This window comes from Nicotiana tomentosiformis, chromosome 9 (genome assembly GCF_000390325.3).
Source record: "Nicotiana tomentosiformis chromosome 9, ASM39032v3, whole genome shotgun sequence".
NCBI classification, from domain to species: domain Eukaryota; kingdom Viridiplantae; phylum Streptophyta; class Magnoliopsida; order Solanales; family Solanaceae; genus Nicotiana; species Nicotiana tomentosiformis.
The window spans coordinates 30,871,944-30,898,688 of record NC_090820.1 but is presented as its reverse complement, the minus strand read 5'-3'; the positions used below and the strand labels follow the sequence as shown (position 1 = coordinate 30,898,688).

Below are 26,745 nucleotides of genomic sequence, written 5' to 3'. Positions count from 1 at the left end.
ACAAGATGAGATCCAAGCTAGCTAACTGGAAAATTAGTTGTCTTGCTATGGCATATAGATTAACATTGATCTCCCCTACTCTCTCTAGCATACCTAATCATGTTATGCAATATATCCATATGCCAGTTAAAATTCTTAATCACATTGACAAGATTCAACATAATTTCCATTGGGGGACTACTATTTATAACGACCCGACTGATCGTTTTGGGAATTTATGCTCCATTATACTATTTTCAGTCTTGAATACCTTTATACGATGTATTATTACTTGTGTGAATTGTTGGTTTTGATTTTCAGGTATTTCGGAGTTAGTTTAGAAGAATAAAATCCAAGGCTTAAAGCTTAGGTTAAAATAGTGACCGGATGTTGACTTATATGTAAACGACACCGAAATAGAGTTTTGATGATTCCAATAGCTCCGTATGGTAATTTTGGACTTAGGAGCGTGTCCGAAAAATTATTTGAAAGCCCGTAGCTAAATTAGGCTTGAAATGGCTAAAATAAAAATTTAAGTTTGGAAGTTTGACCGGGGAGTTAACTTTTTGATATTGAGGTCGGAATTCGATTTTGGAAATTTGAATAGGTCCGTTATGTCATTTATGACTTGTATGTAAAATTTGAGGTCAATCGGACGTGATTTGATAGGTTCTGGCATCGTTTGTAGGAATTGGAAGTTTCAAAGTTCATTAGGCTTGAATCTATGTGTGATTCGTATTTTTTTAGCGTTGTTTGATATGAATTGAGATTTCAACTAAGTTCGTATGATATTTTGGGACTTTTTGGTATATTTGGTTGAGGTCCCGAGGGCCTCGGGTGAATTTATCGTTAACGGATTAATTTTTAGACTTGGAGTGATGCTGGAAATTTTCTGATATCTATATCTGGTTTCCTTCTACGTGATCGCGTGAGAAGGTTTGCGATCGCATAGGATTAATTGGGGCTGCTGAGTTTTGTTCTAAGCGATCACGTGGGGAGAATCTCGATCACATGGCTGGGAAGAGAGAACGCATCGCGAACGCATGGGCAATTCCGCGTTCGCGAAGAGGAAGTAAGGCACCAGGGGGTAATGCAAAGTTGCTCTTCGCGATCGCGTGGATCAGTCCGCGATCCTGTAGGTTTGTGCATCAGTGATCCGCGTTCGCATGGATTCAACCGCATTCGCGAAGGCCAAATTTTGGGGCAGTTTCGTTTGTGCTTCGCGATCGCGTGAACTATTTTGCGATCGCATAGGGTCAATTTTTTGCAGTGGAAATGTGTGCTTCGCGATCGTGGGACTTGGGCCGCGATCGCATAGAAGAAATGACTGAGCAGAGAGTTTAAATTCTGAAAATGGGACTTCGTCCCATTTTCTATTTTTACCGATTTGGAGCTCGAGAAGAGGCAATTTTTGGGAGATTTTCAAGAAAAATCACGGGGTAAGTGTTCTTAACTCAATATTGGTCAAATTACCCGAATCCATGGTTATTTTTAACATTTAATTGGTGAATTAAGTTGGAAAATTGTGAAAACCCTCTTGGTTTAATTTGAAGATTTGAGGGTCGAGTTGATGTCGGATTTGAGTAAAACTTGTATGGTTGGACTCGTGGTTGAATAGGCGTTCATATTTTGTAACTTTTGTCCGGTTCCGAGACGTGGGTCCCACGAGAGAATTTTGGAGCGTAATTTTGGATTTTGTGGAAAAATTAGTATTTTGATATGGAATAAATTTCTATAATTTGTGTTGACTGAATCAAATTAATTGCGACTAGACTCGAGCCGTTCGGAAGTTGATACGCGTAGAATGGAATTCTGGAGCAACATTTTGCTTGCTCGACATTGGATTCAGCTTGTTCGAGGTAAGTGACATCTCTAATCTTGGAGTTGAGGGTATGAACCCTTATTATACATGTTATGTGTTTGGTGTTGAGGTGACGCACATACTAGGTAACGGGTATGTGGGCGTGCACCATATGAATTATAACTCCGTTATTCCTGTGGTACTATGTGGTTACATGAACTTATCTAAAATCATGAATTCTCTACGTATTAGAGTTATCGAGTTGTGATTCATGTTAGAAACCATGTCTAGGCTACATGCCTATTCTGTTGAGACCTAGTGAGGTCATTTCTGCTGTTGAGTTTCTGCTTACATTGTATTTACATTCTCAGTCATACGCATTCATATGCATATCATATCTTAGTCTTTGTTACCATTTATTGATATATCACATCATTATTTTTGGGCTGATTCGTTTCATGACACTGAGAGCCCGAGAGACTGGAGAGATTGATGACTGAGTGAGGCCGAGGGCCTGATGGTAAGGATGTTTATGGGATCAGGCTGCACGCCGCAGAAGGCCATATTGACTTTATATTTATTGATTTATGCCATGATTGGTTTGTTATAGCGCTAGGGCTGAAGGAGCCCCTCCAGAGTCTGTATACACCTCCAGTAAGCACAGGTACATACTGAGTGCGAGTGCCGAGTGCCAAGCGATTGGAAGGATTGAGTGACTGTGATGACTGAGTGACCGGGATAACTGAGTGACTGTGAGGACTAAGTGATGGGAGGACTGAGTGATTTGATACTATGAGAGTATGCATATGGTTTTATCACTGAGATACATTGCATTGACATGCACACATGATATACATGCATAGAGATGTATTTTTCTCATGTTGTACGGTATCACACTATTCATGACTTCTCACACATATTGGCATATGAGAATAGTGATGCATTTTCCACTGGTTATCTGGAAAGAAAATAAAACATCTTATCATTGTTGAAAGGATTTTTGGGAAAAATTATTGTTTTAAAACTTACTTATATTTTTGGTAAATGATTTGAATTTTCACTGATACACTGGAAAGGCAGGATTATTTTCAGAAATCATGATGTAGCTGAGCATTTATTCTTTGAGTTACTTCTTTTATTACTCGCTTTATGTTGTTATGAACTGTTGTTGGTTATTGGAGCTGGACCCTGACCTTGATACAACCTCGTCACTACTTTCAACCTAAGGTTAGGTTTGTTACTTATTGAGTACATGGGGTATGTTGTACTCATACTACACTTCTGCACCTTGCGTGCAGATGTTGGCTGCTGATGTTGCTGTGTTCGTTGGGAGCTGGATCTGAAGGTGTACCTGCGTTCCGGTTGTAGCTGCCTCTTGTTCATGGTAGCCTTAGATTCATAAAACTCTGCTTATGTACTCTTCAAACAGATGATGTATTTATTTTATACCAGCTTTGTAAACTCTATTCTTAGAAACTCATGATTTGTACTACTAGTTCTTGGGAAAATATATTGGTTTCATATATTTTCTTTTAATTAATTGCCTTATTAAATTCATTAGAATTGGATAGTTGATAATTGGCTTACCTAGCGGGTTGGGTTAGGTGCCATCACGAATAGTCAAATTTTGGGTCGTGACACTACTACTAAGAGAAAGTTGCATCTTGTTAACTGGAAAACCATCACTAAGCCTAAGAGCCAAGGGGGGTTAGGTCTAGTAAAATCTTCTTAAAAATAGTTGGCCTTGTTAACTGGCTTAGCTTGGAGATTTTTTACTAATCCTACTTCACTTTGGGCTAATACTCCCATTAGGCAATACTCTTCCAAGAAGAAACTTCCAAATAGCTCCTTTAGTTGGAAAAATATTCTCAATGGTTGGTCCATCTGCAAGGAAGCTATTACTTGGGAGATTGGTAATGGTAAAAATATAAATTTTTGGAACCATAGATGGATCCTTAACCTTCCTCCCCTTCGAACCATTATTCATGGTCCCTTAACCCCGCGTGAAGAGAGCCTTAATATCCATAATCTTTGGTCTGATGCAACACGGGATCTTTCTGCTATATCATTCAAATTGCATAATTATTTAAAAAGTTATATTACTACCATCAACATCCAACATAATGAACTTTGTAACGATCGTCCAATTTGGTCCATCAATGCAAATGGTGTTTTTACCACTAAATTCACATATAGTCTTATTGACACCATGGAAGGACTGTTAATGACTTTGACTGGATTTTGCATCTTCGTACTCCAAATAAATCATTTTTTTATGTTGTCTTTGTTACCATAATAGACTTCCAACTAGAACCTATCTTAATAATATTGGCATCAGCATTGATAGAATGTGTCCAATATGTAAGAGTGCTAAAGAAACCATTACCCATGTATTCCTTTCTTGCCCCATAGCTAGTAGATTTTGGAATGAAATTGGTATTAATAATACTAGCATCACGCTGGTGGAGGGATATTGGATTGACTCTGTAAAAATAATTTAATCCCCAATACTCTCTTAATGTTAGATTGGCGTGAATTTTTTCCGTTTGCACTTTGGAATCTGTGGATCAATAGAAACAATAACAACTTTAACAATGACCAACAAGATCTCTTTCTAAGCCTAGTTATTACCCATGCAGAAGAATTTAAGCTCCTTTCCTACAATCACTTTAGGCCCAGCAACAAAAGGAGCATAAAGGTTAAATGACATAAGCCAAGGTAAGGTATGGAGCTTATAAAGGCAATAATAATATTGGTGGTTTGGGTGGTATCATCCAAAATTCTATCGGAGATTGGATTGTTGGTTTCCAGGAACATGCTCATGTGCTTAATCATACTTACGCTGAACTTCTTGCTTTAAAGCAAGGACTGCAACATGCCCATGAGAGAAACTTGAAGCCGCTAAAGGTGGAAACAGACTCAGTGGAAGTAATACAACTAATTCAAACTAATTATCCTACATATAACTCAATCGTTTAGTCTTGCATGTGGTTAATGCTCCACCTAGAGATCCAGGACATAATGCATAGTTTTCGCTAAGAAAATTCAGTAGCTCATATCTTGGTAACAGAAAGCACCAAGCTGGACTGTTTCAACACTCAAGTAAAACTTGCTACCGTATCTCACTTTGTGGCTACCAACTTTCTAGCAGATCAAAGGGGGTCCTTCTCAAGACCCGAAATCTCACCCGTCATGATGGCGCCTATCTCAATACTAGGCAAACCGACAATATCAATAACCCACAATTTCTTTTCAATACAGAAAATTTAATAATTAAGTTTAAGAGAAAATCCCACAAATACTGGATATAAATACACTCCCAAAACTAGGTGTCACTGAGTACATGGGCATTTATACATCACAAGTCTGGAAAACACGATTTATAATAGTTTGGGACCAAATAAGTAAACAAGGAGATAGGGAAGGAGAGACAAAGGTCTGCGAAATACGACAGTTACTTCTGAATCTTCGAAAAATCAACTATACGAAAGAATTAACACCCACTGTGTCTGGGATCACCTGGATCTGCACACGAAGTGCAGGGTATAGTATGAGTACAACCATCTCAGTAAATAACAATAATAAATAAAAACTGAAAGTGGTGACGAGCTTCACAGCTAAGTCCAAATACAGTAATTTGCAACACAAAAAGGGTAGGCATGCTCTCATGTTCAACATTTGAAATTCCAAAGTAATTTCATATCAACTTCGACTGAAACAGAAGATAGTGTCTTTCAGAAATTTTCAAAGCAGTGATATATGACAGCTGAAATGCAGATATAATGAAATAAATGCATCCTCTCAGAGTAACAGTCACTTAGTCCTCCCATTCACTCCAACCTCACAGTCACTCTTTCCTCACAGTAACTCATTCATCTCCATCACTCACCACTCGTCACTCACACTCAGTAGGTACATGTGCTCACTGGAGGTGTGTACAGACTCCGGAGGGGCTCTTTCAACCCAAGCGGTATAACAAGCCAATCATGACATAAATCAATGAAACATGTTGCGGCGTGCAGTCTGATCCCATAAATATCCTCACAATTAGGCCCTCGGCCTCACTCAGTCATCAACCTCTTTAGTCTCTCGGGCTCTCAGAAATCATGATAAGCAGTCCAACAACAATGATATGTGGCATCAATAATGAATAAGAGAGACTGAGATGTAATATGAGAGTAAACAAATCGTGACTGAGTATGCAACAACAATTTAGCAGATAATTCAACATGTACACGACCTATGTGGGTCCCTACAGTGTCAACACATGGTTTAAACATGATTTATAGTTTGATTTCTCTAATACGTGAAAAATGTACGGATATCAACAGATTATTCAACTACACAGTTTCATGGAATTGACCAAGTCATAATTCCTATGGTGCACGCCCACACGCTCGTCACCTAACATGTGCGTTACCTCAAAACTTATCACATAACACATAATCCAGGGTTTTATACCCTCAGGACCAAATTTAGAACTGTTACTTACCTCAAACCGTGTAATTCTTTATTCTACAATGTCTTTGCCTCGCGAATCGGCCTCCAAATGCCTCGAATCTAGCCACAAATAATCCGATTCAGTTAATAAAAATTATAGGAATTAATTTCATATGAAAATACAAATTTTTTATCAAAATCCAAAATATCACCCAAATATCGCTCGTGGGGCCCACATCTCGGAACCCGAAAAAGTTATAAAATCGGAACGCCCATAAAGCCACGAGCCTAACCATACCAATTTTACCAAATTCCGACATCAACTCGACCCTCAAATCTTCAAATTAAACAAAGAGGGTTTTCTAAATTTTCCGACTTAAATCACCAATTAAATGTTAAAAAGAACCATGAATTCGGATAATTTGACAAAAATTGAGTTAAGAACACTTAACCCAATATTTTTCTTGAAACATCTCCTGAAAATTGCCTCACCCGAGCTCTTAAAATCCAAAAATGGGTAAAAATAGCCAACCCCCGAATTTATATGTTCTGTCCAAGGCTTTTCGCACCTGCGACTTAATTTAGCCATTTCTGCGGTCGAGCAGTCGCTTCTGCGACCTTGGCCTCAATCCATGCTTGGTCACTACTTCGGACCATCTGCTCGCTTCTGCGACCTCGGCCTCAACCTATGCCTGGTCACTACTTCGGACCATCTGCTCGCTTCTGCGACCTCGGCCTCAACCCATGCTTGGTAGCTACTTCGGACTATCTGCTCTCTTCTGCGACTTCGACCTCGGCCTCAACCCATGCTTGGTCGCTTCTTCGAACCATTTGCTCGCTTCTTCGAACCATTTGCTCGCTTCTTTGACCTCAGCCTCAGCCCATGCCTGGTCACTTCTTCGGATCATATGCTCGCTTCTGCGACCTCGTCTTCCGCCCATGCCTGGTCGCTTCTTTGGACTATCTGCTCGCTTTTGCAACCTCGGCCTCAACCCATGCCTGGTCGTGACCTCGGCCTCAACCCATGCCTGGTCGCGACCTCAGCCTTAACCCAAACTTGCGAGCTAAATTCTGCAGGTGCGATTGCACCAGAAGACTAAAATTTTCAACAATTGTTTAAGTCCAAATTTTGATCTGTTAGCCATCTGAAACTCACCCGACGCTCCCGGGACCTCAACCAAATACACCAACAAGTCCTAAAACAACATACGAACTTAGTCAAAACCTCAAATCATATCAAACAATGCTAAAACTATGAATCATATCCTAATTAAAGCTTAATAAAACTAAGATTTTTCAACTTCTCCATTCGATGCCAAAACCTATCAAATTAAGTCCGATTGACCTCAAATTTTGCACACAAGTCACAAATTACATAACGGACCTATTTCAATTTCCAGAATCGAATTCCGACCCCAATATCAAAAAGTTAACTCCCCGGTCAAATATCCAAACTTAAATTTCTATTTTAGCCATTTCAAACCTAATTTAACTACGGACTTCATAATAATTTTTCGGACACCCTCCTAAGTCCAAAATCACCATACGGAACTATTGGAATCAAAATTCAAATCCAAGTTCATTTACACACAAGTCAACATCCGGTCAATTTTTCCAACTTAAGTTTTCAATTATGAGACTAAGTGTTTCAATTCACTTTGAAATCCTTTCGGGCTCTAACCAACTAACCCAGTAAGTCATAAAATAACTGTAAAACATAAATTGAGCAGTAAATGAGGGAATATGGTTGTAATACTCAAAACAACCAGCTGGGTCGTTACAGTCCTCCTTTACTAGAACTATTTCAGAGAGTTCATGTAATAAATTAGCTAGTCTTGGGAACATCTGTGCTAAAACTGGCACCTCTGTTTTTTTTTCTGATAGCTCCTTTAACTCTACAAATCATGGACTTGATGTAACGACTCGACTTGTCGTTTTAAGAATTAATGCCTCATTCAGTGACTTAAGGTCTCGAGCAGCTTTGCAATATGTATTATGAACCGCGGGAGTGGTCGAGTTTGATTTTCGGAAGATTCAGAAATAAATTGAAAGAGCAATTCTCATTTTGAAGCTTAAATGAAAAGGGTTGACCGGAGAGTTGACTTTTGAGCAAACTACCCCGGAATAGAATTTTGATGATATCAATAGTTTCGTATGGTAATTTCGGACCTAGGCGTATGTCCGAATTTGGATTTGGAAGTCCGTAGGACAATTCGACGCATTTTGGCGAAAGTTGGAAAATAGAAGATTTTTGGAAAGTTCGACCGAAGGTTGAATTTTTAATAACGGGGTCGGATTTTGGAACATGTTGGTATATTTGGTTAAAGCCTCGACTAAGTTTGTATAGTATTTTGGAACATGTTGGTATATTTGGTTAAAGTCCCGGGGGTCTCGGGCGAGTTTCGGATGGTTAAACGGACCAAAATTATGCTTGAAGGAATTCTGGAATTTTTTCAGTTCTGGTGCAATCGCACCTGCGATGGAAATAGTCATAGGTGCGCGATCGCAAAAGCGACAAAATGGTCGCAGATGCGGCCTGGACTGGAATGGGCAAAGGTCGCAGGTGCGATGCATTTTTCGCACCTGCGTGACCGCAGAAGCGGAAGCTCTTCCACAGGTGCGAGAGGTCAGTGGCCAGTGGACGTTGCAGAAGCGAGAATTTTCTCGCAAAAGCGAGAATTTTCTCGCAAAAGCGAGCTAGCAGGTGCGACAAATGTGTCTGAAGGTGCGAAACTGGGCAGAAACATAAGGATTGAGCTCGATCATTTTTTTATTTTCATTTTGGATTTTTGGAGCTCGGATTTAGGCGATTCTGGAGGGATATTTCACAAGCTTGTTTGGGGTAAGTGTTCTATATCCTAAGTGATTATATTTCATGAATCTATGGTTATATTCATCGTTTAATTCGAGTTTAATGGAGGAAATTAGGATTTTTGTAATAGCTTTTCAAAAATGGAAATTTAAGATTTGGAGGTCGAGTTGTTATCGGAATTGGATAAAATTGGTATCGTTGAACTCGTATCGGAATGGGTGTTCGAATTTCATAAAAATTATATCGGGTTTCGAGAGGCGGGCCCCGCATTGACTTTGGTTGACTTTTCAGAATAAAATTTTAATTTGACATTTTATTATCCGGAATTATTTTTGATGAATTTTAATGAAGTTGTACAATTAATTTGGATAGATTTGAACTGTTCGGAGGTCAATTCAAGCAAGAAGGCGATTTTGAAATATCGGCATAACTTCAAAAAGGTAAGTATCTTGCCTAACCTTGAGTGGGGAATTACCCCTTAGACATTGAGTCTTATGTGGAAATTGTGTGATTGAAAACCGTGTACGCGAGGTGACAAGTACGTACTCGAGCTTATATGTGCAAATTTTATTGGTTTAACGTTTTAGGCATCTTTATGTATTAAACTGGATAATTTTTGGCATTTGGTAAATCCTTGAATTATCACGCCTCATTCCTTATTTGTCGAGTTTGTATTTTATATAATGATTTGGTGTTATTGTCACTTGGATTTTATGTGAATTCCGTATTGTTGATTTGATTTTTTTTTGGAATTAAATTCATGATGGAATCCTTATCTGCAAGTATTTATTAAATAAGTTTAAATTGAGAAGTTAATATAATTATCAAGAATTTGGATTAATGAAGGTGTTTTCTTATACTGAGTATTTTTCACCTATGTTGATTATTTTGAGGTTTTATATACGTTGTGTGGAGCCTTGGGCTATTTGTTGAGAAATTTATTGATTCTGCTACATATTTGAAATTTGGTTGTGGTCAGTGGCAAATTGTGTTATGAATTATTGTATTGTGTTGTGGATTAAACACTCTCCTTGATGTTATTTATGCTTCCTACCTTCCTTGTTAATTATATACATGTGCTTGGTAAGGAAGAGTATAAAGCACGAAGGGTGATACCGTACTATTTGAGAGTGTAAAACACGAAGGGTGATGTCGTGCCATTTGAGAGTGTAAAGCACAAAGGGTGATGCCGTGCCATTTGAGAGTGTAAAGCACGAAGGGTGATGCCGTGCCATTGAGAGTGTAAAGCACGAAGGGTGATGCCGTGCTATTTTATTTATATTATCATGTGAGGATGAGACTAAAAGCACGAAGGGTGATTACATGCTATTATTTTTATATTATCATATATTCATGGAACGAAGGGTGTTTCCGTACAGGCGAGAACGAGAGACATACATTATTTTGTGATATCGTTTTGTTGTGTATACATTCATACCTTTATCTTGAGATATTATTGTGCACCTCTATTTTCTATGTGACTTGTAGTCGTTGTTGCTTCCTGTGTGCCTCCACTTTATTTCTTTTATTGTTATTGGCATTTCTCCCACCTAGTTGGTAATGTTATATGTATGCACGGTGAGAAAGATATAAATGCACGAAGGGTGTTTCCGTGCCAATTTTGGCCAATAGAAACCTGATTGTAGCACTTTTTTGGCAGTTCTATCCCCACTGTGATGACCTCCATATAGCGAAGCATGACAGCCATGCAATATTGCATTCATCTCTTCCTCAGGAACACATCTTTGCACCAACTGATCTGCGCACTGCCTATATAGGAATGGCTCATCCCACATGTAGAGCCTCACATCATGTAGGAATCTTCTTCTATTGTCAGGTGTCAATTCTGGTGGCGTCACCCCACTTGCAACAAAATCCACATAATCTGCATACCATGGGGCTTCACCTGAGGTGACTGCTAATAACTGCTCATCAGGAAATATTTCTTTGATTGACCTTCCTTCAGTTACGCAGCTTCGATTTTCTAATCTGGACAAGTGATCAGCCACTTGATTCTCTGTCCCTTTTTGATCTCGGATTTCTAAGTCAAATTCTTGCAAGAGGAGGACCCAACGAATCAGTCTCGGCTTGACGTCTTTCTTTTCAAACAAGCATCTGATAGCTGAATGATCTGTGTAGACGATGACTTTGGTTCCCACTAGATAGGATCTGAACTTTTCAAATGCCCACACCACTGCAAGCAACTCTTTTTCAGTAACTGTATAATTCATCTGAGCTGGATTCATAGTTTTTCTTGCATAATAAATGGAGTGAAAGATTTTATCCCTCCTTTGCCCCAAAACAGCTCTGATTGCTATGTCACTTGCATCGTACATCAACTCAAATAGTTGCGCCCAATCTGGGGCGATGATAATTGGTGCAGTCACCAACCTTCCCTTCAGCTCCTCAAATACTTTCAGACATGCATCATCAAACTTGAAGGTGACATCTTTCTCAAGAAGCCTGCACAGAGGAGAAGAAATTTTTGAAAAATCTTTAATGAAACGACGATAAAAACCTGCATGGCCCAAGAAACCGCGAATGCCTTTGACGGATGTCGGTGGGGGCAATTTTTCAATCGCTTTCACATTTGCTTTATCCACCTGCAGACCATTTTTGGATACCTTGTGCCCCAAGACTATACCTTTATGTACCTTGAAATGGCACTTTTTTTCAATTTAGTATCAAGTTTGTCTCCTCACACCTAGCAAACACTTTATCAAGGTTCATTAAACAATTATCAAACGAACACCCAAACACAGAAAAATCATCCATGAATACTTCTATAAATCTTTCGACCATGTCAGTAAAAATAGCCATCATACACCTTTGAAAAGTTGTAGGTGCATTACAGAGACCAAAGGGCATTCTCTTGAACGCATACGTGCCATAGGGACACGTAAATGTGATTTTCTCTTGGTCCTCTAGGGCTATAGCAATTTGATTATACCTCGAATAACCATCTAGGAAACAGTAGTATTCCTGGCCAGCTAACCTATCAAGCATTTGGTCAATAAAAGGGAGGGGAAAGTGGTCCTTTCGGGTTGCATTGTTCAATTTTCTATAATCTATGCAAATTCTCCACCCAGTGACAATTCTTGTAGGAATTAAATTATTATTTTCGTTAACCACTACAGTTCTTGTAGGAATTAAATCTATGCAAATTCTCCACCCTTATATATGCCATACCAAAAGCAACTCATTATCCGCTTCTCATTTCAAAGAACTTTGTTTTTCATTTAAGTGAATCCTAAGTTAAGTTGATCCTTACCTTCTTGTGTTTGGAAAAAGACTAGTTTTTACACTTCTAATTAATTTGACCGAGTGTAGGACAACGGTATCCTATAAACCATTCACCATGCCGTCGATCTTTATATTAATGATAAAAGTATTACGTACTACAAATAAAAATAGATGCCTAATAGATTATGAGTTGATTAATTTTCAAACATGGGCATTCATAATTTCTTTGAAATAGGTACTTAAATTTATTATCAGACTAGTCTTTAGAAAAGTGCGTTGCACGTGTGTCTCATGTCAACATGTACAAACTTAAAAAAGTGATATAGATAATATTAAAACACGTAAGTAATGAGTAACTAAAAGTTTGAAAATAAAATATAAGCTGAATCGACTAAATTAAGTATATTCTTTTTATGTAGCTCTTATCAAATATTCATTAATTTTTGTACCAAATAATCTGGTTAAAGAATTATTTAGCAATTCAAATGAGAAACATTATATTTTTTTCATGTCAGAATGTGTTATTCATTTGTTAATTTGTTGAATAAACATCCATAAATCAGTGCTTTCGTATTATATGCAATAATAAATTATATTATTCCTATTTAACACGAGTTATATCACTACCCCATCTTATATAAAGATGATACCTAGAAAATCTTTAGTATAACCTCTAGGCATGTACCTATCGGAAGTAATAAAGCTTTTCGTTGGCAAAGAGTCCACCACGAAGTCATGAACTATGTCAATGATGATTTCTGCATAACATCATAGTATACGTTATCTCATAAATACAAGCCCTTAGACAACACGTCCGCATAAAATGAACTGGTCTAACAGATAAATAGATTTATCTGTCAAAATAGTGTTGAGCAAAACATACCATAGAAGTTGTTTATGGGAGAGAACTTCTGACCGAGTGTCACGACCCCAAATTTTCTCTGTAGGAGGGTCGTGATGGCATCTAGTCTCTAAGACTAGGTAAGTCTATGAATGCGGAATAATAATAGATATCTGAAATAAATAAACTACAATTCAAACAATTTCAACTCCCAAAACCCGGTAGAAATAAGTCACAAGCTTCCAAAAATTTATTCTCTCTGTCTCTATATATCAAAGTCTAAAGCAAATAAGGAAGACAACATAGTAAGATAGAAGGGGGCTCCGGAGTTTGCGGACGCTGGCAGATATACCTCGAAGTCTCCTCGTACAGCTAGTTTACCGACGCCTGGTCTAATAAGATGTACCTAGATCTGCACAAAAAGATATGCAGAAGCGTAGTATGAGTACACCACAGTGGTACCCAGTAAGTGCCAAGTCTAAACCTCGGTAGAGTAGTGACGAGGTCAGTTCAGGCCCTACTGAAAAATAAATAATAACATGGTAAAATGTTTAACAATATAATAAGATAAAATGACAATGGAACTTATTCAAGTAGTAGGTCACCATTTAATTACACCAAATAATGGCAATTAATACCTCGCGGAAACAAAACAGAATTATTTTCAACTTTAAGAAAATTCACAACAATAATCAAAGGCAACTGCGGCCATAAATCAATATCAACAAGGGCACTTCCGAGGTACCGCCTCGTAGTCCCAAATCATAAATAAATTCACAATATCTCATTTTCTTATACCACCGCGGGAGCCTTCACCATTTATTTAAAGAAAATATTTTTTCCGAAATAGCATCTCGCGTTTTAGCCATCCTTATCACACCGCATGACTTCTAGTAGTTTTCCCTACTAGCCACGTGTATCAAGCTACCCTTATCTCACCGCATGCGTTTCAATAACCAGGTCTTATACCACTGCATGCGTATCAATAGCACAATATATCACAATTTGCACCTCAAGCGCCCAAATATTTTAATTTGCCAAATTAAATCAACAACAATATTTTTCATAATAAAGAGCTCACGGCTCATGCCAAAATAATTCAACAATTATATTTTTCCACAATAAAGAGCTTATGGCTCCATCACAATGAGCACGAAAATCTCACACAAAATATTCGGGAATAAATAACTCGACAAAATAATATTTTAAAATTTTAATACATTGCTTCAATACCAAATTTAAAATGTCAAGTAATTCATATTAATAATATTTAATTTAAAGAAAATCACCCTTCAAATAATGCACAGAATAAAAGAAACCAAGTTTCAACTAAACGGGTAAAACAATTAGCAGAAAAAGGTCAAGCAAATTTAAAGTATAAACATTTAAATTAATGATGAAGAATATAACAAGGTAAAATTATTTAATTAATATGCAACAGCGATCTACACAATTTAAAGACATAATCTTTCACATTTAGCTCGTGTACACACTCGTCACCTCGTATACATGACTTTCAACACATTTTAATTTATCACTTCAATACAAATCCTATGGGAAATTTCCCCCAACACAAGGTTAGACAAGTCACTTACCTCGACTTGCTCCAATTTAACCAAGTAATATGCCTTTTTCTCGATTTTCCGATTCCGATCGACTCGTATCTAATCATAATTAATTCGATACAGTCAACAAAAATTGTAGAATCAATTCCATAAGAAAATACTATATTTTTAAATAAAATTCGAAATTAACTCAAAAATTGCTCGCGGGGCCCACGTCTCAAAATCCGACGAAAGTTATGAAATATGAACGTCCGTTCAACCACGAGTCTAACCATACCAAAATGACTAAATTTCAATAACAAATCGACCCTCAAATCCTCAAATCTATCCAAGAGGGTTTTCAAATTTTTTCAACTTAAATCACCAATTAATTATTTAAAACAGTGATGGATACGGGTAATCTAACCAAGATTGAGTTAAGAACACTTACCCCGATATTTTCTCTGAAAATCTCCCAAAACTCGCCTCAATCCGAGCTCCAAATTATTAAAAATAGAAAATGGGATGAAGTCCCATTTTCCGTCCCATTTTTAGAACTTAAACATTCTGCCTAGGCTTTTCTTCTATGCGATCACGGCCACAGGCACGCGATCGCGAAGAACAAAATAAGGTTGCCCAGAATTAACTCTATGCGATCGCGGAAAATACTACGCAATCGTGAAGCACAGAGTTCCCAGATCTACGCGATCGCATAGAGCAAACGCGTGATCTCCACTTCTACTCCGTTACTCTACGCGAACGCGACCTTCTTCACGCGTTCGCGAGTCACAAAATATCAAAGCTACGCGATCGAATCTCGCTTCACGCGATCGCGAAGCACAAAACTCAGCAGCCCTCAATTAACCTTACGCGATCGCAAAAAATACCACGCGATCGCGAAGAAGGTTTAAAATACCAGAAATCAGCATCTACCATCAGTGCCAAAATGAAGGAAAATACTTCGAATACCATCTGAAACACTCCCGAGCCCCTCGGGACCTCGACCAAATATACCAACAAGTCTTAAAAGATCATACGAACTTAGTCGAGTCTTCAAATCACATCCAACAATACTAAAAATACGAATCACACATAGATTCAAGCCTAATGAACTTTGAAACTTTCAATTTCTACAAACGACGCCGGAACTTATCAAATCAAGTCCGATTGACCTCAAAATTTGAATGCAAGTTATAAATGACATAACAGAACTATGAAAATTTTCGAAACTGGATTTTGACCCCGATATCAAAAAGTCAACTCTCCGGTCAAACTTCTAAACTTAAATTTCTATTTTAGCCATTTCAAACCTAATTTAACTACGGACTTCTAAATAAAATTTTGAACACGCTCCTAAGTCCAAAATTACCATACGGAGTTGTTGGAATCATCAAAATTCTATTTCGGGGTTATTTTCTCAAAATGTTGACCGAAGTCACTACAAGAAAGTGAGGATATGACGACATTTATTTAGCGACATTTGAAATAAATATCGGAAAAACATGAAATTCATGTCATTTAAGAACAAATATCGTAAAAACTACGATATTTGATATAAAATGTCACAAAAACAACGACATTTGATACTAAGTGTCATCAAAATATGACATCTGATACAAAATGTCGTAATAACAACGACATTAATGAAGAAATGTAGTCAAAATTACGACATTTGGTACAAAATATCATAAAAACAATGACATTTGATACTAAATATCGTAAAAACAACAACATTTATGAAGAAATATCATAAAAACATCAACATTTATGAATAAATATCGTAAAAACTACAACGTTTGATATTAAATGTTGCAAAAAATAACATTTGATATAAGATGTCAATAAAACAAAAAATATATATTTGATACAAAATATAGTAAAAACATGATGTTTGAACAAAATATGGTAAAAGTTATGACATTATATACAAATGTCAAAAAAAATAATGAGTTTTACTTTAAATGTCATATTATCAGTCGATAATTACGTACGAACATGTACATCTAATATTGAAAACTTTTGTATTTTTTAATTGTTAAATTATTCTTTGTCTAGAATCAAAACATCGTTATTCATATTATTATATTTTTTCAAATATTTTGATGTTATCCTCCGAATAGACGAGTTATGCAATTGTCGATTAATGTCTTAAAAGTCTTTCTGGGACTAGTCCATGACTCACTCCTGGGCGAGGCACTTGTTGCGACGGCTTTTATGTGAGGCTTATGCCCCAAATGTCAAATTATGCATCCTGAACACGCCTATCCTTACCGTTCGGGAGTTACTACGTAAATCATATGTTAAATTTTATAATTAGTAATATTGACCCTAAAAATAATTTAACAAATAAATAATAAAAGTTCTATTCATATATATAAATATGAAGATTCAGATTAACTAAGATATTGAGTCTTAATATTGCATATTTACTATTTGAGTGAGAACATCGTGAATGTGAATATAATTTGAATATTTATTTTAAAAATGAATAGCCGAAATTTATATCTTCACTTGATATTGGCCTCTATTTCTTAGCATTATGTCTCCCAAAATGTAACGACCCGACTTGTCGTTTTAAGAATTAATGCCCCGTTCAGCGACTTAAGGTCTCGAACAATTTCGTAATAAGTATTATGGCCCACGGGTGTGGTCGAGTTTGATTTTTCGGAAGATTCGGAATTAATCAAAAGAAACAATCCATAATTTGAAGCTTAAATGGAAAGAGCTGACCGGAGAGTTGACTTTTGAGCAAGCGACTCCGGAATAGAATTTTGATGATGTCAATAGCTCCGTATGGTGATTTTGGACTTAGGAGCGTGTCCGGAAAATTATTTGGAGGTCCGTAGTGGAATTAGGCTTAAAATGCCGAAAGTTGAATTTTCGAAAAGTTTGACTGGGGGGTGACTTTTTGATATCGAGATCGGAATCCGATTCTGGAAATTGAAATAGGTCCGTTATGTCATTTATGACTTGTGTGCAAAATTTGAAGTCATTCCGAATTGATTTGATGTGTTTTGGCACCAGATATAGAATTTGAAAGTTCAAAGTTTATAAATTTTGATTTGAGGTGCGATTCGTCATTTTGATGTTGTCTGATGTGATTTAAGAATTTGACTAAGTTTGTATAATGTTTTAGGACTTGATGGTATATTTGGTTGAGGTCCCGTAGGGCCTCAGGTGAGTTCGGATGCCTAACGGATCGAATCTGGATTTGGAGGAGGAGCTGAAGCAGCTGGACATCTGGTATGATCGCACCTGCGCGAAAAAGGGCCGTAGGTGCTAGCTCGCGGATGCGAGGCATTAGTCGCAGAAGCGGAAATGTATGGGTTGGCCAGGCACTGCGGGTGCGAAAAATTTTGCCGCGGGTGCAAAGCCGCAGGCGCGAAAAAATCATCGCAGGTGCGGACACCGTAGGCGCGAGAGTTTTGCCGCGGGCGCGAGAGTTTCGCTGCGGGTGCGAAGACCGCAGGTGTGAAGAAATCACCACGGGTGCGAAAACCCCTGGGCAATACAAAAATAAAGGGGTTCCGAGCTTTTGCCATTTTTGGGCATTTCAAGCTCGGGTTGGGCGATATTTGAGCAAGGTTTTCATGGAAAACTTGAGGTAAGTCCCTTGTGATCATTTCTACTCCATAATATTGAATTATCATCAAATAATCCGATTAGATTACATGTTTTGAGGTGTAAATCAGGAGTTTGAACTTAGGGATTTGAAAACGAAAATTTAAGATTTGAAGGTCGAGTTGTTATTGAAATTCGATAAAATTGGTATGGTTGAACTCCTATCGGAATAGGTGTTCGGATTTCATGAAAATTATGTCGGGTTCCGGAGGGTGAGCCCCGCATTGACTTTTGTTGACTTTTTGGAATAAATTTTTAAGTCGACGTATTATTATCCGGAATTATTTCCGATGAATTTTAATGAAGTTATACAATTAATTTGAATAGATTTTAGCGGTCCAGAGGTCAATTCAAGTAAGAAGGCGATTTTGAAATATCGGCATAACTTCAGAAAAATAAAAGGTAAGTGTCTTGCTTAACCTCGAGTGGGGAATTACCCCTTAGGCATCGAGTCTTATATGCCATTTGTGAAATGTGAAAATGTCGTGTATGTGAGATGACGAGTACGTACTCGGGCTTATATGTGAACAATTCATTGAGTTAAAGTCTTGAGCAAATTATGTAGTAATTTGGATAATTGTTAGTATTTATTAAATTATTTATTTGTCATGCCTAAATCCTTGTTGTTGAATTTATTTTTATATGATAATTTGATGTGATTGTTACTGAAAAATTTATGTAATTTCGTGAGTATATAGGTTTGATATTTTTTGGAAATTAAATTTCAATATGAATTTTCTATGCAAATAATTAATTAAGCAAGGTTAAGAAGAAGTGTTAATATAATTATCTAAATTTGGATTAATGAAGGATTTGCTTTATGCTGAGTAATTTCTATCTCTATTGATTATTTTTGGGTGTTATACACATTATGTGGGGCCTTCGGCTATTTGTTGTGAAATTAATTGATTTGTTTGTATCTTTGAAATTTTAGTTGTGGCCATTGGGCAAATTGTAATATGAATTGATTTTATTATGTTGTCGTGATAATTTTTCGTGTAAATTATTGTGTTGTTTGAGTTATTATTTTGGGGAGATAAGGGTGGCATTTCACCATTGATATTATGTGGATATAAGGGTAGCATTTCACTGTTGTTGTATTTGTTGGAATATTGTTTGGGCGAAGCAATAAGGGTGGCAATAGGAGCGATAAGGGTGGCTATTGATATTGTCTGGGCGGAGTGATAAGGGTGGCTATAGGAGTGATAAGGGTGGCAATAAGAGCCATAATGATGGCTATTGTCAGGGACGATATGTGATGATGTGGAGTTGTGATATTGGTGATTTTCATATGATGTTGTGATTTTCTTGTATTTATTTTTAAACCTTGTGCAATTTATCTTGTTGTTGGTAAATTGATAAAAATATGATTTATGTTGAAATTGAGAGCATGTGGCTATTGCCAGGCGTATTATAAAATGAAATGTGGGCACGAGGTGCCGTAAGTAAATAATGGAGATATTGACATGTGAATTGTCCGTGCAATTGTGATATGAAATGTGGACACGAGGTGCCGTGATTAAATGATAATATTGGCACGTGAACTGTCCATGCAGTTGTGATATGAAAAGTGGGCATGAGGTGCCGGAAAAATATGATGATTTAATTAAGGGCACGAAGTGCCGTGGAAATATGAAAATTGGCTGAGACCCGTGGTTATGAAAAATATAAAAATGGGCTGAGACCCGTATATTTTATGATTATGAAATGAGGTATCACATGGTGGTTTTTTTAATTGAAAGAATTATATTCAAAATATTTATTTGGAAGGATTTTTATACAAAAGAATTATATGAAAGAATTGAATTTGAAAGATATTTATTTGACGAAATTATATTTAAAAAAGAGTTTTATTCGTAAGAATTATATGTGAACGATATTTAATGGAAGAACTTGATTTAATTGGGTGTACTTATATTTATGAATTTGTTGAACGATATTAATGGTGTTATTGTTGCCCTGCTATGTATATCACTAGTTGATTTGTGTTGCCTTTATTGTTATTTGCTTTCTATTATTCTTGTATATCATATTGCACATATTTTTAGACTAGTGAGTGTCTTGACTGTACCTCGTCTCTACTCCACTGAGGTTAGTCTTGATACTTATTGGGTACCGACCGTGGTGTACTCATACTACACTTGTGCACACTTTTGTGCAGAGCCAGGTATTGGAGATATCGGACTTGGGCAGAGTAAAGCGGGATCGTAAGGATTCAAGGTAGGGATGCTTGGTCGTCTCAGTCCCTTGGAGTCTTTTCATTTCATTGTACTGTTAATTTTTATCAAACAGTATTGTATATTCGGTCCTCGTGATCATCCCATGAATTAAGTTAGAGTTCGTGACTCAGTACTACCAGTCTTGGGAGGTTGTATATTCATATTTATTCCGCTGTTAGTTTTGATTACTTGTTAAATTTAAAACAAAATAGCTTCAAAATGTAATTAAAATCGGCTTACCTAGTTTTAGAGACTAGGTGCCATCACGACGCCTGTGGTGGTATTTTGGTTCGTGACACAAAATTATGAGACTTATTCTTTTACTACAATTGTACTTATTTATGAAGGATTAATATCTTAAATTATATAGTACTTATAAAGTTTATTAATTATTTACTTTTTGAGAGGTAATTAAATGTGTAGTTTGTTAATATTTTTTGAATAGGTCTGTTATGTTATTTATGACTTGTGTACAAAATTTGTGGTCAATCGGACGTGATTTGATAGGTTTTGGAGTCGTTTGTAGAAATTAGAAATTTCAAAGTTCATTAGGCTTGAATTGGGGTGTAATTCATTGTTTTAGCATTGTTTGAAGTTATTTGAGGGTTCGACTAAGTTCGTATGATGTTTTAGGACTTGATGGTATGTTTGGTTGAGGTCCCGGGGGGTTCGGGCGAGTTCCGGGAGGTTAACGGATCATTTTTGGACTTGGCATGTTGGCTGAAGACTGCTGGTGTGTTTTTCTGGTTTCCTTCTTCGCGTTCGCGAAGGGGAATTTGAGATAGGCAAGATTTGTTCTTTACGTTCGCGAGTAGGCCCTCACGCTCGCGAAAGGAGCTGAGTTGTTCATCGCGTTCGCGCTTGGGTATCACATTCGCGAAGGAAAAAATAGTGGGCATGAATTTTTGCCTTCGCGTTCACGAAGAAGAGTTCCGTAAAGCATCGCGTTCGCGAGCAGTATCTCGCGTTTGCGAAGAACAAATGTTGGGCAGCACGATTTTGTATTTCGCGAACGTGAGGGACCTGTCGCATTCGCGAAGATGAGAGGTCTGGACAGAAAGTTTAAGTTCTTATTTTTCATTTTTGATGGATTGGAGCTCGGGAAGATACGATTTTTGGGAGATTTTTAGAGGAAATAACGGGCTAAGTGTTCTTAACTCAATATTAGTTAAATTACCCGAATCCATGGTTGTTTTAAACATTTAATCGGTAAATTAAGTTAGAAAATTGTGAAAACCCTCTTGGTTTAATTTGGAGATTTGAGGGTCGAGTTGATGTCGGATTTGAGTAAAATTTATATGGTTGGACTCGTGATTGAATGAGTGTTCATATTTTATAACTTTTGTCGGGTTCCGAAATGTGGGCCCCACGGGAAATTTTTGAGTTAATTTTTGGATTTTTAAGGAAAATTAGTATTTTTTTTATGGAATTAATTTTAATAAATTTTATTGACCGAAACGAATTATTTGTGGCTAGATTCGAGGTGTTAGGAGGCCAATTCACGAGGCAAAGGCTTAGCAGAATAAGAATTTCACGGTTTGAGATAAGTAACAGTTTTAAATTTGGTTCTGAGGGTATGAAACCCCGGATTATGTGTTATGTGAGTGATTTTGAGGTGACGCACATGCTAGGTGACGGGCGTGTGAGCGTGCACTGTAGGAATTGTGACTTGGTCAAATTCCTTGGAATTGTGTAGTTGAATTATCTATTGATATCCATACATTCTCTACTTGATAGGGAAAAATTGAGTTGAGACTCGTATTAAAAATCATGTTTAGACATATATTGTTATTATTGGTACCCATTGAGGTCATTTCTGTGGTTGAATAATATATTCAAATTGTAATTTTTTACTCAGTCATGTTTATTCATTTTATATCATACCTCAGTCTCTCTTATTTATTATTGATGCATCATATCACTATTATTGGGCTGCTTATCATAATTTCTGAGAGCCCGAGAGACTGGAGAGGTTGATGACTGAGTGAGGCTGAGGGCCTAATTGTGAGGATATTTATGGATCTGGCTGCACGCCGCAGCATGTTTATTGATTTACGCCATGATTGGCTTGATATAGCACTTGGACTGAAGGATCCCCTCCGGAGTCTGTACACAGCCCCAATGAGCACAGATACCTACTGAGTGCGAGTGCGAGTGCCGAGTGCTGAGTGACTGTGAGGAATGAGTGACTGTGAAGTTGGAGTGAATGGGAGGACTAAGTGATCGTTACTCTGAGAGGATGCATTGATTGCATTATTTACTGCATTTCAGCTGTTATATATCACTATTTTTGGAAAATTAGAAAAAAAAATATTATTTTCTGTGTCAGTCAAATTTGATATGAAATTTCTGAGAAATATTAAATGTTGAACTTGAGTGCATGCCTGCTCTTTTATATTGGAAAGTATTGTATTTGGACTTAGCTGAGAAGCTCGTCACTACTTTCAGTTCTTTATTTATTATTGTTACTTATTGAGTTGGTTGTACTCATACTACACCCTGCACTTTGTGTGTAGATCCAGGTGATCTCCGACAGTGGGTGTTGATTCTTTCGCACAGTCGATTTTACAGAGATTCAGAGGTAGCTGCCATGTTTCGCAGACCTTGTCTCTCCCTCTCTATCCTTTTGTTATTATATTTGGTCTCAGATTATTATTAAAGACCAGATTTTTCCCAGACTTGTAATGTATAGATGCTCATGTACTCAGTGACACCAAGTTTTGGGAGTGTTGTATTGGAATTTGCTAGATTTTTGGTATTGTATTAAACATTATGTTTTCAAACTTAAAGAAAATCGTGGGTTATTGATGCGTCGGCTTGCCTAGTACTGAGATAGGCATCATCATGACAGGTTAGGATTTTTGGGTCGTGACAATATGGGCAAATGTTGTCATGTTCTGTTATCTTCTTATACTTAATAAAGTATCTTTCATAAAATAAAAAATATTATGTGGCTTTATCTTATTTTTTGTATCTAATATTCTATAATTTGCTAAGTTTTGAATTTTGTACACTATTAAAGTAACCAATTTAATGTTTCTTCTCAGGTTAAACAATCAAGAAGATTGGAATTAGTGAAGTAGGCACACAGAAAAACTGGGTAAGTTTGATAATATTACAAGATACTGATTCCTTTTTTTTTTTGGCCTTATTATACCCATTATTCAATATGTTTGTTTTTTTAGAATCCCAATATGTTGTTGTTTTTGGTATCCCAATTTGTTATAGTCAATGAGGAAAGAATTCCCTTTATTATAGTTATAATTCTTTTTTTTCTGTATGACTTCTCGTGCAATATTTTTTAAGGAAGTGGGTCAATTACTGACAATGAAAATCTTGACTTATGGAGAGGTGATTTCAACAAGCTTTGTTATAAGATTTAGTCTAGAAGTTAAGGGAATTCATTCGAATTAGGAGTAATCTTAACGTAGTTACATATGGAAATAACTATCTTTTATGATTTAGTTGAATTTGAGTTTTACTTTGAGAACAAATCATTTGATTTGGTATCATCTATCTTGTACAGAATACTTTTTATATCGCTATTTTGTTCTTTAGTTATAGTATTAAAAGGCATTTGTTTTACATACATTTCAGGTTAGTTATAAAGGTTGACATCTGTGAATGTACAAATTGAATGTAAAGTATTGTGATGAAACTAAATAGAGGATTATTATTAATATTTTAAAATTTTGGTACCAACATTAATCTAAATATCGAAATTTTTAATACGACATTTTAAACAGTTGTAAAAAATGTCACTAATCGGTTTTTGACATTCATGTAAATGTGGATACGACATTTTCATAAATGTCGTAAATTTATTTATTGGCATTAAAAAAAATATCGGTAATTTTAAGTGACGTTCATAGATGTCTTAAACTAAATGTCATAAAACACTTACTGACATTTACCTAAATATCATAAATTAAATATCGTAAATTTCTTATTGACATTTACGTAAATGTCATAAACTACATGTCGTAAAATTCATACCGACATTTACCAAAATGTCGAAAAATTAACAACATTGAAATTTACGACATTTGATGCAAATGTAAAATAAATGTCGCTAAACGAATTTGCGACATTTAAGCATCTTAATATGACATTTAATAAATGTCGTCATATCTCTATTTTCTTGTAGTGAGTCAAACTTAGTATTTTAAGGCCAACTCAAGGAATCAAGTGTTCCGACTTCAACCCGAACACTTCCAAATCCCAAACCAACTATCCCGCAAGTTATAATTTATAAAAGAACATACGGGGAGTTTTATTTAAGGAAACAGAATTCTAAAAGTCAAAATGACCGGTTGGATCATCACACCGGGACAAAAAAAAAAGACAGTGATTTGACACTTTATTGTGCTTTTATATAGTGCAACATAAAAATGTGAAAGGCTACATTTAATTGTTATAATCGTTGGAAACTCAAAAGACAACAATTAAAGCAAAAATATGAAAAGGCCACAACGTAACTAAAAAAGATTTCACCACTGCAGCTTCCCTGGGAGATGAAACAATCCTCCATTAGTCCGATTCAATGTAGCCAAAATTATCATTTAATAGAAGTCATTTTTTATGTGAAGGAAAAATTGTCATTCAATTTTTTAGGGTTATTTTCGTCTTTCAAACTTTACTTTCGGATTTCACACTTGTAATATAGTATGATATGATTATTTAAATATTAGCATTATAAGATTAATTATTTTCATAACAAGTAATACCCGTCTTATATCCATCAAAGATGTCAAGAATCCATTTTTCAACTTCAACTATAAGCCCACAGCAGAGGATATGACATCAAGCATGCAATCTTACTCTTCTTCTAAGCCGAGGCGAATCCAGGATTTAGAAGTTGCGGGTGCCATCCTTTATGTAGACCGTATATCTACCTCTAGTCACAAAGACCAAATAAAAAGTCGATTCGATAAGGTTTTTGTTACTCCGATTAGGTTGGCTAAGCCTATTATTCACATACATAAACAAATAAGTTCGATTTTGTCTAGTTACTCTTTTTCAAGCTTAAATTTAAATTATATTAAGAAAGGAAATTGCACAAAAAAAATACTGAAAGAGCACCTCCAATTATAAAATTTGCTTTAAAAATAGCTTAACTACTATGAATTGTTTGTTTAACTAGATTAATTTACCTTCCGTATTCTCGAGTTTATATTTTCTATCTTAATTCTCAAGTTTGTATAGCAATACTTTGCAAAGCAAAAGCTTCAAATTCAATCTATGAGAATCAATTCAAAAATGTCTACAACTCAAGCCATTTTTTTTTAAAGTCAATAGAAGAGAGTGATATTGCTCAATAATACTCCAATATATATAGAATAATGCCGCATCATCTAAATAAAAAGATACTATATACTGAGTAAAGTATATTCAAATGATCGAAAGAAATTGCTTCTGAAGTAAGCATACCGGTAGAGAAAAAAAGGAAGGTTAATGTAAAGATTTTTTTTAAAAAGAATGGAAGAAGCAGAAAAAAGAAAAAGAACAAGAGAGAGAGTGATATAGCAAATAAAACGAAGAAAAAGAGAAGTGAGGCTTACAGCTCAACAGAGGAAAAAGGAATAAAAAAGAATAGAAACAAGGAAAATGAAAAGCAGCAGCAAGTTATGGCTTCCTTAGAAACTCGACCTTGGGTCCTTCAAGAAGCAAAAGACTTGAAAATCTTCACTGAACCAGTGGAACCTAACTTACTTTTTATTGCCGATGGAACTTAATATATATATACCTTTTAGACTAGATATATAATTACATTTTCAAAATTTTAGCCAAAGCAAGCGGGTGCCGTACCACTCCTGTTGAGGTTTTTTATTTAAGATGAAATAGTCTTAAAATGAGGGTGAATGGAAAATGGAGGGAAAAATAAAATTTTTGAGTAAAATTTTAAGTTTTCCCCTCTTGACAATGAGACATTGTTTTTGGTGGGTATATATATAATTGCTCTTCTTGTAGCTCTTAAAGAGTTAAGAAGAAAGCAAGCATCGCGCCGTCGTCGTCGTCGCTCGCTCGGCTACGGCTTCGGCTTCGGCTTCGGTCAAATGATTGATTGATTAATTTTTTTTGGACCAAATTTATTTGTTAATAGTAAATATTAACGTAAGATTATCCGCATTTGTAACGGATATGTTTCAATCCGTGTATTGACCACTACTTGCAATAGCAGCCGCCTAATGCTCTTCCCACCATGGCCAAGTGCTTGCTCTACAAACAAGCTAGTGCATGCTCCA

General features: G+C 36.3%; 1 long non-coding RNA gene across 1 annotated transcript; it reads right to left on the bottom strand.

Annotated features, from left to right (window-relative positions):
- Positions 1-24,834: 24,834 nt before the first annotated feature.
- Positions 24,835-26,374, bottom strand: LOC138899439 (uncharacterized). The gene is made up of 2 exons (XR_011411066.1): positions 25,228-26,374; positions 24,835-25,007 (listed from the first exon to the last, which is right to left on the bottom strand). It is a non-coding gene; the product is annotated as an uncharacterized lncRNA (long non-coding RNA).
- Positions 26,375-26,745: the final 371 nt, after the last annotated feature.